This window comes from Cyanistes caeruleus, unplaced genomic scaffold (genome assembly GCF_971803275.1).
Source record: "Cyanistes caeruleus unplaced genomic scaffold, bCyaCae1.hap1.1 HAP1_SUPER_34, whole genome shotgun sequence".
Lineage (NCBI taxonomy): Eukaryota > Metazoa > Chordata > Aves > Passeriformes > Paridae > Cyanistes > Cyanistes caeruleus.
Genome location: NW_028256296.1, coordinates 441,580 through 456,956, shown reverse-complemented (window position 1 = coordinate 456,956; position 15,377 = coordinate 441,580).

Here is a 15,377-nt window from a genome sequence, read left to right as displayed (position 1 = left end):
CATAGCATTACAACAACTTCACCATTAGCACAGCTTTAGCAATGAATTCCTTTTGCTCAGAACTATACTTTGAAATACTCCATTCCCCCCAAAATACTGTTTCAGGAATTCAAGGAGTTTCTTCAGAACATGATTGTCCCCCTCCATAGCTTGAATAAAAGAAAATTTCAGCTTCTTCGGGCATCTTCCTCTTCTCTTCCCATCTGAGGCTTAATTCCTTTCCTCGCTGCCTTGGGTGGTTGATGCTGCCTCTTTACCTGTTGATCCCTCTCTCTTCCCCTCTCTCTGGAAAAAGGATTCATCTGCAAGTCTCGTCTGGCTAGTGAAAGGCTTCAACTCTTGCCCAGGCACTGGGGATGGTCCCGGGGCCAGCGGCTGCAGCTCTTTGCCATGCAAGATTTTCTCTAGCTGCTCTGGAGGAGTGTGGCCACTGTGTCAGCAAGCCACAGCTCAAGAGCTTTCCCTCTCCTTCCTCGGCAGTTGCTGCTGAAAGCCAGCAGCGGCACAAACTGCTGCCGAGCCAGGAAGCAGCCTGACCCGCCAGCCCCACTCTACAAGGCTCAGTGAGCCCTGCCAGAGCTTCAGCCCATCTGGGAAGGGGCCGCTGTCATTTCACACTCTCCAACCCCCTCCAGGAAGCGCCGAAATCCTGCCAGCCCCGCTCCCCCTGCGGCAGCCTTGTCCAGCCGGGGGGCAAGAGGCTGAAGCCTAGCCATACTAGCTCTTCCAAAGGCAGAAACCAGAGAGAAAGAAAAATTCCTGGGCTTAGGTTTCAAAGGGTGGTGTTCACAAGTTGATCTCCCTTTACAATGGGAAAACAACTGTCTGTTCTCAGAGATGACCAGGCATTGGCCAGCAGAAAGAAACCCCATCAGCCTCCAGCAGCTTTAATTTCTCTAGCAGTTTTTCTTTGTTTCTTATTTATCAGCCTATCACACACACAGCAGTGACAGCCCCAGGCGTCCCCTCTCTGTAACACCAGAGCAGCTACCGCCCCAGGGTTCCACTCTCTGTGACACCACAGCCGTGACAACACCAGCGTTCCACTCTCTGTGACACCACAGCAGTGACAGCACCAGTTTTCCACTCTCTGTGACACAACAGCAGTGACAACAACTGCTTTCTACTCTCTGTGACACCATGGCTGTGACTACACCAGTGTTCCACTGTCTGTGACACGACAGCAGTGGCAGCACTGGGCTTCCCTCTCTGTGACGCCACAGCTGTGACAGCACCAGTGTTCCACACTCTGTGACACAACGGTAGTGAAAACAACAGCATTCCGCTCTCTCTGATACCACAGCAGTGACACCATTGGGCTTCCCTCTCTGGGACACCACAGCAGCGACAGCACTGGACTTCCCTCTCTGTGGTACCACAGCAGTGACACCACTGGGCTTCCCTCTCTGTGACACCACAGAATTGACAGCAACAGCGTTCCACTCTCTGTGACACCACGGCAGTCACAGCACTGGTTTCCCTCTCTGTGACACCAGAGCCGTCACAGCCCAACTGCTCCCCTCTCTGTGACACCACAACAGTGACGGCACAGTCTTCTATTCTCTGTGACACCAGAGCTCTGACAACTCCAATTTCCTCTGCAATGTGATACTCCAGCTGTGACAGTTCTAGTGTTCCACTCTCTGTGACACCCGAGCAGTGAAAGCCTCAGTGTTCCACTCTCTGTCACATGACAGCCATGACAGCCCCACTGTTCACCTCTTAGTGAAGCAATCGCTCTGACAGCTCCAATTTCCTTCTCACTCTGACACCTGTCATGGTTTGAAAGTATTAATTAAAAAATCACTGGAAAACTTATCCATTTCTTGCTTGAAGATGTGGAATATGAGAAGGCCAAAAGAAGTTTAAAATTTAAAAGGAATCGAGGAAGTTTATTAACCAAACTACAAGGATACAAAACCAGAATAAAACTTCCAGATACCCTTTTTCCCCAGCAGCCACGCATTGCTGTGTTTAATTGACAACACAGAGGTAAAAAAAAACATTGCTGTTTAAAACAGTCATAACTCTGCTATAGTCTTTTCATCAGTCCTTGTAGGGAAAAAGAAGTTCTCTTTTGTCAATCTATGGAGATTTTCACAAGAAAAAACATTTTCTCATGCCTTCCTATTGCTCTGATGCCAGCTGCTTAGAAAACTCTGCCATCAGTCCTTTCCTCCCATTTGACACCAGTCCCAGCTGTGTTTGTGGGCCATGATTCAAGGGGTGTCATTGAATCATGAAGGAGAAGTTCTTCAAAGGCAAAAGTTCTCTTCATTGGATTCTGTGATCATCTCTGGAAACAGGAATGTTTTGCTTTGTCACTTAAGAGCCACAAATCTTCAGCATCTCTCACTTCTCCTTTTCTCTTCCAGCATCACATAGCATTACAACAACTTCACCATTAGCACAGCTTTAGCAATGAATTCCTTTTGCTCAGAACTATACTTTGAAATACTCCATTCCCCCCAAAATACTGTTTCAGGAATTCAAGGAGTTTCTTCAGAACATGATTGTCCCCCTCCATAGCTTGAATAAAAGAAAATTTCAGCTTCTTCGGGCATCTTCCTCTTCTCTTCCCATCTGAGGCTTAATTCCTTTCCTCGCTGCCTTGGGTGGTTGATGCTGCCTCTTTACCTGTTGATCCCTCTCTCTTCCCCTCTCTCTGGAAAAAGGATTCATCTGCAAGTCTCGTCTGGCTAGTGAAAGGCTTCAACTCTTGCCCAGGCACTGGGGATGGTCCCGGGGCCAGCGGCTGCAGCTCTTTGCCATGCAAGATTTTCTCTAGCTGCTCTGGAGGAGTGTGGCCACTGTGTCAGCAAGCCACAGCTCAAGAGCTTTCCCTCTCCTTCCTCGGCAGTTGCTGCTGAAAGCCAGCAGCGGCACAAACTGCTGCCGAGCCAGGAAGCAGCCTGACCCGCCAGCCCCACTCTACAAGGCTCAGTGAGCCCTGCCAGAGCTTCAGCCCATCTGGGAAGGGGCCGCTGTCATTTCACACTCTCCAACCCCCTCCAGGAAGCGCCGAAATCCTGCCAGCCCCGCTCCCCCTGCGGCAGCCTTGTCCAGCCGGGGGGCAAGAGGCTGAAGCCTAGCCATACTAGCTCTTCCAAAGGCAGAAACCAGAGAGAAAGAAAAATTCCTGGGCTTAGGTTTCAAAGGGTGGTGTTCACAAGTTGATCTCCCTTTACAATGGGAAAACAACTGTCTGTTCTCAGAGATGACCAGGCATTGGCCAGCAGAAAGAAACCCCATCAGCCTCCAGCAGCTTTAATTTCTCTAGCAGTTTTTCTTTGTTTCTTATTTATCAGCCTATCACACACACAGCAGTGACAGCCCCAGGCGTCCCCTCTCTGTAACACCAGAGCAGCTACCGCCCCAGGGTTCCACTCTCTGTGACACCACAGCCGTGACAACACCAGCGTTCCACTCTCTGTGACACCACAGCAGTGACAGCACCAGTTTTCCACTCTCTGTGACACAACAGCAGTGACAACAACTGCTTTCTACTCTCTGTGACACCATGGCTGTGACTACACCAGTGTTCCACTGTCTGTGACACGACAGCAGTGGCAGCACTGGGCTTCCCTCTCTGTGACGCCACAGCTGTGACAGCACCAGTGTTCCACACTCTGTGACACAACGGTAGTGAAAACAACAGCATTCCGCTCTCTCTGATACCACAGCAGTGACACCATTGGGCTTCCCTCTCTGTGACACCACAGCAGCGACAGCACTGGACTTCCCTCTCTGTGGCACCACAGCAGTGACACCACTGGGCTTCCCTCTCTGTGACACCACAGAATTGACAGCAACAGTGTTCCACTCTCTGTGACACCACGGCAGTCACAGCACTGGTTTCCCTCTCTGTGACACCACAGCCGTCACAGCCCAACTGCTCCCCTCTCTGTGACACCACAACAGTGACAGCACAGTCTTCTATTCTCTGTGACACCAGAGCTCTGACAACTCCAATTTCCTCTGCAATGTGATACTACAGCTGTGACAGTTCTAGTGTTCCACTCTCTGTGACACCCGAGCAGTGAAAGCCTCAGTGTTCCACTCTCAGTCACATGACAGCCATGACAGCCCCACTGTTCACCTCTTAGTGAAGCAATCGCTCTGACAGCTCCAATTTCCTCCTCACTCTGACACCTGTCATGGTTTGAAAGTATTAATTAAAAAAATCACTGGAAAACTTATCCATTTCTTGCTTGAAGATGTGGAATATGAGAAGGCCAAAAGAAGTTTAAAATTTAAAAGGAATCGAGGAAGTTTATTAACCAAACTACAAGGATACAAAACCAGAATAAAACTTCCAGATACCCTTTTTCCCCAGCAGCCACGCATTGCTGTGTTTAATTGACAACACAGAGGTAAAAAAAACATTGCTGTTTAAAACAGTCATAACTCTGCTATAGTCTTTTCATCAGTCCTTGTAGGGAAAAAGAAGTTCTCTTTTGTCAATCTATGGAGATTTTCACAAGAAAAAACATTTTCTCATGCCTTCCTATTGCTCTGATGCCAGCTGCTTAGAAAACTCTGCCATCAGTCCTTTCCTCCCATTTTACACCAGTCCCAGCTGTGTTTGTGGGCCATGATTCAAGGGGTGTCATTGAATCATGAAGGATAAGTTCTTCAAAGACAAAAGTTCTCTTCATTGGATTCTGTGATCATCTCTGGAAACAGGAATGTTTTGCTTTGTCACTTAAGAGCCACAAATCTTCAGCATCTCTCACTTCTCCTTTTCTCTTCCAGCATCACATAGCATTACAACAACTTCACCATTAGCACAGCTTTAGCAATGAATTCCTTTTGCTCAGAACTATACTTTGAAATACTCCATTCCCCCCAAAATACTGTTTCAGGAATTCAAGGAGTTTCTTCAGAACATGATTGTCCCCCTCCATAGCTTGAATAAAAGAAAATTTCAGCTTCTTCGGGCATCTTCCTCTTCTCTTCCCATCTGAGGCTTAATTCCTTTCCTCACTGCCTTGGGTGGTTGATGCTGCCTCTTTACCTGTTGATCCTTCTCTCTTCCCCTCTCTCTGGAAAAAGGATTCATCTGCAAGTCTCGTCTGGCTAGTGAAAGGCTTCAACTCTTGCCCAGGCACTGGGGATGGTCCCGGGGCCAGCGGCTGCAGCTCTTTGCCATGCAAGATTTTCCCTAGCTGCTCTGGAGGAGTGTGGCCACTGTGTCAGCAAGCCACAGCTCAAGAGCTTTCCCTCCCCTTCCTCGGCAGTTGCTGCTGAAAGCCAGCAGCGGCACAAACTGCTGCCGAGCCAGGAAGCAGCCTGACCCGCCAGCCCCACTCTACAAGGCTCAGTGAGCCCTGCCAGAGCTTCAGCCCATCTGGGAAGGGGCCGCTGTCATTTCACACTCTCCAACTCCCTCCAGGAAGCGCCGAAATCCTGCCAGCCCCGCTCCCCCTGCGGCAGCCTTGTCCAGCCGGGGGGGCAAGAGGCTGAAGCCTAGCCATACTAGCTCTTCCAAAGGCAGAAACCAGAGAGAAAGAAAAATTCCTGGGCTTAGGTTTCAAAGGGTGGTGTTCACAAGTTGATCTCCCTTTACAATGGGAAAACAACTGTCTGTTCTCAGAGATGACCAGGCATTGGCCAGCAGAAAGAAACCCCATCAACCTCCAGCAGCTTTAATTTCTCTAGCAGTTTTTCTTTGTTTCTTATTTATCAGCCTATCACACACACAGTAGTGACAGCCCCAGGCGTCCCCTCTCTGTAACACCAGAGCAGCTACCGCCCCAGGGTTCCACTCTCTGTGACACCACAGCCGTGACAGCACCAGCGTTCCACTCTCTGTGACACCACAGCAGTGACAGCACCAGTTTTCCACTCTCTGTGACACAACAGCAGTGACAACAACTGCTTTCTACTCTCTGTGACACCATGGCTGTGACTACACCAGTCTTCCACTGTCTGTGACACGACAGCAGTGGCAGCACTGGGCTTCCCTCTCTGTGACGCCACAGCTGTGACAGCACCAGTGTTCCACACTCTGTGACACAACGGTAGTGAAAACAACAGCATTCCACTCTCTCTGACACCACAGCAGTGACAGCACTGGGCTTCCCTCTCTGTGACACCACAGAATTGACAGCAACAGCGTTCCACTCTCTGTGACACCACGGCAGTCACAGCACTGGTTTCCCTCTCTGTGACACCACAGCCGTCACAGCCCAACTGCTCCCCTCTCTGTGACACCACAACAGTGACAGCACAGTCTTCTATTCTCTGTGACACCAGAGCTCTGACAACTCCAATTTCCTCTGCAATGTGATACTACAGCTGTGACAGTTCTAGTGTTCCACTCTCTGTGACACCCGAGCAGTGAAAGCCTCAGTGTTCCACTCTCTGTCACATGACAGCCATGACAGCCCCACTGTTCACCTCTTAGTGAAGCAATCGCTCTGACAGCTCCAATTTCCTCCTCACTCTGACACCTGTCATGGTTTGAAAGTATTAATTAAAAAATCACTGGAAAACTTATCCATTTCTTGCTTGAAGATGTGGAATATGAGAAGGCCAAAAGAAGTTTAAAATTTAAAAGGAATCGAGGAAGTTTATTAACCAAACTACAAGGATACAAAACCAGAATAAAACTTCCAGATACCCTTTTTCCCCAGCAGCCACGCATTGCTGTGTTTAATTGACAACACAGAGGTAAAAAAAAACATTGCTGTTTAAAACAGTCATAACTCTGCTATAGTCTTTTCATCAGTCCTTGTAGGGAAAAAGAAGTTCTCTTTTGTCAATCTATGGAGATTTTCACAAGAAAAAACATTTTCTCATGCCTTCCTATTGCTCTGATGCCAGCTGCTTAGAAAACTCTGCCATCTGTCCTTTCCTCCCATTTGACACCAGTCCCAGCTGTGTTTGTGGGCCATGATTCAAGGGGTGTCATTGAATCATGAAGGATAAGTTCTTCAAAGGCAAAAGTTCTCTTCATTGGATTCTGTGATCATCTCTGGAAACAGGAATCTTTTGCTTTGTCACTTAAGAGCCACAAATCTTCAGCATCTCTCACTTCTCCTTTTCTCTTCCAGCATCACATAGCATTACAACAACTTCACCATTAGCACAGCTTTAGCAATGAATTCCTTTTGCTCAGAACTATACTTTGAAATACTCCACTCCCCCCAAAATACTGTTTCAGGAATTCAAGGAGTTTCTTCAGAACATGATTGTCCCCCTCCATAGCTTGAATAAAAGAAAATTTCAGCTTCTTCGGGCATCTTCCTCTTCTCTTCCCATCTGAGGCTTAATTCCTTTCCTCGCTGCCTTGGGTGGTTGATGCTGCCTCTTTACCCGTTGATCCCTCTCTCTTCCCCTCTCTCTGGAAAAAGGATTCATCTGCAAGTCTCGTCTGGCTAGTGAAAGGCTTCAACTCTTGCCCAGGCACTGGGGATGGTCCCGGGGCCAGCGGCTGCAGCTCTTTGCCATGCAACATTTTCCCTAGCTGCTCTGGAGGAGTGTGGCCACTGTGTCAGCAAGCCACAGCTCAAGAGCTTTCCCTCCCCTTCCTCGGCAGTTGCTGCTGAAAGCCAGCAGCGGCAGAAACTGCTGCCGAGCCAGGAAGCAGCCTGACCCGCCAGCCCCACTCTACAAGGCTCAGTGAGCCCTGCCAGAGCTTCAGCCCATCTGGGAAGGGGCCGCTGTCATTTCACACTCTCCAACCCCCTCCAGGAAGCGCCGAAATCCTGCCAGCCCCACTCCCTCTGCGGCAGCCTTGTCCAGCTGGGGGGGCAAGAGGCTGAAGCCTAGCCATACTAGCTCTTCCAAAGGCAGAAACCAGAGAGAGAGAAAAATTCCTGGGCTTAGGTTTCAAAGGGTGGTGTTCACAAGTTGATCTCCCTTTACAATGGGAAAACGACTGTCTGTTCTCAGAGATGACCAGGCATTGGCCAGCAGAAAGAAACCCCATCAACCTCCAGCAGCTTTAATTTCTCTAGCAGTTTTTCTTTGTTTCTTATTTATCAGCCTATCACACACACAGCAGTGACAGCCCCAGGCGTCCCCTCTCTGTAACACCAGAGCAGCTACCGCCCCAGGGTTCCACTCTCTGTGACACCACAGCCGTGACCACACCAGCGTTCCACTCTCTGTGACGCCACAGCCGTGACAGCACTGGGCTTCCCTCTCTGTGACACCACATCAGAGACAGCACCATTGTTCCTCTCTCAGTGACACCACGGCAGTGACAGCACCAGTTTTCCACTCTCTGTGACACAACAGCAGTGACAACAACTGCTTTCTAATCTCTGTGACACCATGGCTGTGACTACACCAGTGTTCCACTGTCTGTGACGCCACAGCAGTGGCAGCACTGGGCTTCCCTCTCTGTGACGCCACAGCTGTGACAGCACCAGTGATCCACACTCTGTGACACAACAGCAGTGACAACAACAGCATTCCGCTCTCTCTGACACCACAGCAGTGACACCATTGGGCTTCCCTCTCTTTGACACCACAGCAGCGACAGCACTGGGCCTCCCTCTCTGTGACACCACAGCAGTGACAGCACTGGGCTTCCCTCTCTGTGACACCACAGAATTGACAGCAACAGCGTTCCACTCTCTGTGACACCACGGCAGTCACAGCACTGGTTTCCCTCTCTGTGACACCACAGCCGTCACAGCCCAACTGCTCCCCTCTCTGTGACACCACAACAGTGACAGCACAGTCTTCTATTCTCTGTGACACCAGAGCTCTGACAACTCCAATTTCCTCTGCAATGTGATACTACAGCTGTGACAGTTCTAGTGTTCCACTCTCTGTGACACCCGAGCAGTGAAAGCCTCAGTGTTCCACTCTCTGTCACATGACAGCCATGACAGCCCCACTGTTCACCTCTTAGTGAAGCAATCGCTCTGACAGCTCCAATTTCCTCCTCACTCTGACACCTGTCATGGTTTGAAAGTATTAATTAAAAAATCACTGGAAAACTTATCCATTTCTTGCTTGAAGATGTGGAATATGAGAAGGCCAAAAGAAGTTTAAAATTTAAAAGGAATCGAGGAAGTTTATTAACCAAACTACAAGGATACAAAACCAGAATAAAACTTCCAGATACCCTTTTTCCCCAGCAGCCACGCATTGCTGTGTTTAATTGACAACACAGAGGTAAAAAAAAACATTGCTGTTTAAAACAGTCATAACTCTGCTATAGTCTTTTCATCAGTCCTTGTAGGGAAAAAGAAGTTCTCTTTTGTCAATCTATGGAGATTTTCACAAGAAAAAACATTTTCTCATGCCTTCCTATTGCTCTGATGCCAGCTGCTTAGAAAACTCTGCCATCAGGCCTTTCCTCCCATTTGACACCAGTCTCAGCTGTGCTTGTGGGCCATGATTCAAGGGGTGTCATTGAATCATGAAGGAGAAGTTCTTCAAAGGCAAAAGTTCTCTTCATTGGATTCTGTGATCATCTCTGGAAACAGGAATCTTTTGCTTTGTCACTTAAGAGCCACAAATCTTCAGCATCTCTCACTTCTCCTTTTCTCTTCCAGCATCACATAGCATTACAACAACTTCACCATTAGCACAGCTTTAGCAATGAATTCCTTTTGCTCAGAACTATACTTTGAAATACTCCATTCCCCCCAAAATACTGTTTCAGGAATTCAAGGAGTTTCTTCAGAACATGATTGTCCCCCTCCATAGCTTGAATAAAAGAAAATTTCAGCTTCTTCGGGCATCTTCCTCTTCTCTTCCCATCTGAGGCTTAATTCCTTTCCTCGCTGCCTTGGGTGGTTGATGCTGCCTCTTTACCTGTTGATCCCTCTCTCTTCCCCTCTCTCTGGAAAAAGGATTCATCTGCAAGTCTCGTCTGGCTAGTGAAAGGCTTCAACTCTTGCCCAGGCACTGGGGATGGTCCCGGGGCCAGCGGCTGCAGCTCTTTGCCATGCAACATTTTCCCTAGCTGCTCTGGAGGAGTGTGGCCACTGTGTCAGCAAGCCACAGCTCAAGAGCTTTCCCTCCCCTTCCTCGGCAGTTGCTGCTGAAAGCCAGCAGCGGCACAAACTGCTGCCGAGCCAGGAAGCAGCCTGACCCGCCAGCCCCACTCTACAAGGCTCAGTGAGCCCTGCCAGAGCTTCAGCCCATCTGGGAAGGGGCCGCTGTCATTTCACACTCTCCAACCCCCTCCAGGAAGCGCCGAAATCCTGCCAGCCCCGCTCCCCCTGCGGCAGCCTTGTCCAGCCGGGGGGGCAAGAGGCTGAAGCCTAGCCATACTAGCTCTTCCAAAGGCAGAAAGCAGAGAGAAAGAAAAATTCCTGGGCTTAGGTTTCAAAGGGTGGTGTTCACAAGTTGATCTCCCTTTACAATGGGAAAACAACTGTCTGTTCTCAGAGATGACCAGGCATTGGCCAGCAGAAAGAAACCCCATCAGCCTCCAGCAGCTTAAATTTCTCTAGCAGTTTTTCTTTGTTTCTTATTTATCAGCCTATCACACACACAGCAATGACAGCCCCAGGCGTCCCCTCTCTGTAACACCAGAGCAGCTACTGCCCCAGGGTTCCACTCTCTGTGACACCACAGCCGTGACAACACCAGCGTTCCACTCTCTGTGACACCACAGCAGTGACAGCACTGGGCTTCCCTCTCTGTGAAACTACATCAGAGACAGCACCATTGTTCCTCTCTCTGTGACACCACGGCAGTGACAGCACCAGTTTTCCACTCTCTGTGACACAACAGCAGTGACAACAACTGCTTTCTACTCTCTGTGACACCATGGCTGTGACTACACCAGTGTTCCACTGTCTGTGACACGACAGCAGTGGCAGCACTGGGCTTCCCTCTCTGTGACGCCACAGCTGTGACAGCACCAGTGTTCCACACTCTGTGACACAACGGTAGTGAAAACAACAGCATTCCGCTCTCTCTGATACCACAGCAGTGACACCATTGGGCTTCCCTCTCTGTGACACCACAGCAGCGACAGCACTGGACTTCCCTCTCTGTGGCACCACAGCAGTGACACCACTGGGCTTCCCTCTCTGTGACACCACAGAATTGACAGCAACAGCGTTCCACTCTCTGTGACACCACGGCTGTCACAGCACTGGTTTCCCTCTCTGTGACACCACAGCCGTCACAGCCCAACTGCTCCCCTCTCTGTGACACCACAACAGTGACAGCACAGTCTTCTATTCTCTGTGACACCAGAGCTCTGACAACTCCAATTTCCTCTGCAATGTGATACTACAGCTGTGACAGTTCTAGTGTTCCACTCTCTGTGACACCCGAGCAGTGAAAGCCTCAGTGTTCCACTCTCAGTCACATGACAGCCATGACAGCCCCACTGTTCACCTCTTAGTGAAGCAATCGCTCTGACAGCTCCAATTTCCTCCTCACTCTGACACCTGTCATGGTTTGAAAGTATTAATTAAAAAAATCACTGGAAAACTTATCCATTTCTTGCTTGAAGATGTGGAATATGAGAAGGCCAAAAGAAGTTTAAAATTTAAAAGGAATCGAGGAAGTTTATTAACCAAACTACAAGGATACAAAACCAGAATAAAACTTCCAGATACCCTTTTTCCCCAGCAGCCACGCATTGCTGTGTTTAATTGACAACACAGAGGTAAAAAAAACATTGCTGTTTAAAACAGTCATAACTCTGCTATAGTCTTTTCATCAGTCCTTGTAGGGAAAAAGAAGTTCTCTTTTGTCAATCTATGGAGATTTTCACAAGAAAAAACATTTTCTCATGCCTTCCTATTGCTCTGATGCCAGCTGCTTAGAAAACTCTGCCATCAGTCCTTTCCTCCCATTTTACACCAGTCCCAGCTGTGTTTGTGGGCCATGATTCAAGGGGTGTCATTGAATCATGAAGGATAAGTTCTTCAAAGACAAAAGTTCTCTTCATTGGATTCTGTGATCATCTCTGGAAACAGGAATGTTTTGCTTTGTCACTTAAGAGCCACAAATCTTCAGCATCTCTCACTTCTCCTTTTCTCTTCCAGCATCACATAGCATTACAACAACTTCACCATTAGCACAGCTTTAGCAATGAATTCCTTTTGCTCAGAACTATACTTTGAAATACTCCATTCCCCCCAAAATACTGTTTCAGGAATTCAAGGAGTTTCTTCAGAACATGATTGTCCCCCTCCATAGCTTGAATAAAAGAAAATTTCAGCTTCTTCGGGCATCTTCCTCTTCTCTTCCCATCTGAGGCTTAATTCCTTTCCTCACTGCCTTGGGTGGTTGATGCTGCCTCTTTACCTGTTGATCCTTCTCTCTTCCCCTCTCTCTGGAAAAAGGATTCATCTGCAAGTCTCGTCTGGCTAGTGAAAGGCTTCAACTCTTGCCCAGGCACTGGGGATGGTCCCGGGGCCAGCGGCTGCAGCTCTTTGCCATGCAAGATTTTCCCTAGCTGCTCTGGAGGAGTGTGGCCACTGTGTCAGCAAGCCACAGCTCAAGAGCTTTCCCTCCCCTTCCTCGGCAGTTGCTGCTGAAAGCCAGCAGCGGCACAAACTGCTGCCGAGCCAGGAAGCAGCCTGACCCGCCAGCCCCACTCTACAAGGCTCAGTGAGCCCTGCCAGAGCTTCAGCCCATCTGGGAAGGGGCCGCTGTCATTTCACACTCTCCAACTCCCTCCAGGAAGCGCCGAAATCCTGCCAGCCCCGCTCCCCCTGCGGCAGCCTTGTCCAGCCGGGGGGGCAAGAGGCTGAAGCCTAGCCATACTAGCTCTTCCAAAGGCAGAAACCAGAGAGAAAGAAAAATTCCTGGGCTTAGGTTTCAAAGGGTGGTGTTCACAAGTTGATCTCCCTTTACAATGGGAAAACAACTGTCTGTTCTCAGAGATGACCAGGCATTGGCCAGCAGAAAGAAACCCCATCAACCTCCAGCAGCTTTAATTTCTCTAGCAGTTTTTCTTTGTTTCTTATTTATCAGCCTATCACACACACAGTAGTGACAGCCCCAGGCGTCCCCTCTCTGTAACACCAGAGCAGCTACCGCCCCAGGGTTCCACTCTCTGTGACACCACAGCCGTGACAGCACCAGCGTTCCACTCTCTGTGACACCACAGCAGTGACAGCACCAGTTTTCCACTCTCTGTGACACAACAGCAGTGACAACAACTGCTTTCTACTCTCTGTGACACCATGGCTGTGACTACACCAGTCTTCCACTGTCTGTGACACGACAGCAGTGGCAGCACTGGGCTTCCCTCTCTGTGACGCCACAGCTGTGACAGCACCAGTGTTCCACACTCTGTGACACAACGGTAGTGAAAACAACAGCATTCCACTCTCTCTGACACCACAGCAGTGACAGCACTGGGCTTCCCTCTCTGTGACACCACAGAATTGACAGCAACAGCGTTCCACTCTCTGTGACACCACGGCAGTCACAGCACTGGTTTCCCTCTCTGTGACACCACAGCCGTCACAGCCCAACTGCTCCCCTCTCTGTGACACCACAACAGTGACAGCACAGTCTTCTATTCTCTGTGACACCAGAGCTCTGACAACTCCAATTTCCTCTGCAATGTGATACTACAGCTGTGACAGTTCTAGTGTTCCACTCTCTGTGACACCCGAGCAGTGAAAGCCTCAGTGTTCCACTCTCTGTCACATGACAGCCATGACAGCCCCACTGTTCACCTCTTAGTGAAGCAATCGCTCTGACAGCTCCAATTTCCTCCTCACTCTGACACCTGTCATGGTTTGAAAGTATTAATTAAAAAATCACTGGAAAACTTATCCATTTCTTGCTTGAAGATGTGGAATATGAGAAGGCCAAAAGAAGTTTAAAATTTAAAAGGAATCGAGGAAGTTTATTAACCAAACTACAAGGATACAAAACCAGAATAAAACTTCCAGATACCCTTTTTCCCCAGCAGCCACGCATTGCTGTGTTTAATTGACAACACAGAGGTAAAAAAAAACATTGCTGTTTAAAACAGTCATAACTCTGCTATAGTCTTTTCATCAGTCCTTGTAGGGAAAAAGAAGTTCTCTTTTGTCAATCTATGGAGATTTTCACAAGAAAAAACATTTTCTCATGCCTTCCTATTGCTCTGATGCCAGCTGCTTAGAAAACTCTGCCATCTGTCCTTTCCTCCCATTTGACACCAGTCCCAGCTGTGTTTGTGGGCCATGATTCAAGGGGTGTCATTGAATCATGAAGGATAAGTTCTTCAAAGGCAAAAGTTCTCTTCATTGGATTCTGTGATCATCTCTGGAAACAGGAATCTTTTGCTTTGTCACTTAAGAGCCACAAATCTTCAGCATCTCTCACTTCTCCTTTTCTCTTCCAGCATCACATAGCATTACAACAACTTCACCATTAGCACAGCTTTAGCAATGAATTCCTTTTGCTCAGAACTATACTTTGAAATACTCCACTCCCCCCAAAATACTGTTTCAGGAATTCAAGGAGTTTCTTCAGAACATGATTGTCCCCCTCCATAGCTTGAATAAAAGAAAATTTCAGCTTCTTCGGGCATCTTCCTCTTCTCTTCCCATCTGAGGCTTAATTCCTTTCCTCGCTGCCTTGGGTGGTTGATGCTGCCTCTTTACCCGTTGATCCCTCTCTCTTCCCCTCTCTCTGGAAAAAGGATTCATCTGCAAGTCTCGTCTGGCTAGTGAAAGGCTTCAACTCTTGCCCAGGCACTGGGGATGGTCCCGGGGCCAGCGGCTGCAGCTCTTTGCCATGCAACATTTTCCCTAGCTGCTCTGGAGGAGTGTGGCCACTGTGTCAGCAAGCCACAGCTCAAGAGCTTTCCCTCCCCTTCCTCGGCAGTTGCTGCTGAAAGCCAGCAGCGGCAGAAACTGCTGCCGAGCCAGGAAGCAGCCTGACCCGCCAGCCCCACTCTACAAGGCTCAGTGAGCCCTGCCAGAGCTTCAGCCCATCTGGGAAGGGGCCGCTGTCATTTCACACTCTCCAACCCCCTCCAGGAAGCGCCGAAATCCTGCCAGCCCCACTCCCTCTGCGGCAGCCTTGTCCAGCTGGGGGGGCAAGAGGCTGAAGCCTAGCCATACTAGCTCTTCCAAAGGCAGAAACCAGAGAGAGAGAAAAATTCCTGGGCTTAGGTTTCAAAGGGTGGTGTTCACAAGTTGATCTCCCTTTACAATGGGAAAACGACTGTCTGTTCTCAGAGATGACCAGGCATTGGCCAGCAGAAAGAAACCCCATCAACCTCCAGCAGCTTTAATTTCTCTAGCAGTTTTTCTTTGTTTCTTATTTATCAGCCTATCACACACACAGCAGTGACAGCCCCAGGCGTCCCCTCTCTGTAACACCAGAGCAGCTACCGCCCCAGGGTTCCACTCTCTGTGACACCACAGCCGTGACCACACCAGCGTTCCACTCTCTGTGACGCCACAGCCGTGACAGCACTGGGCTTCCCTCTC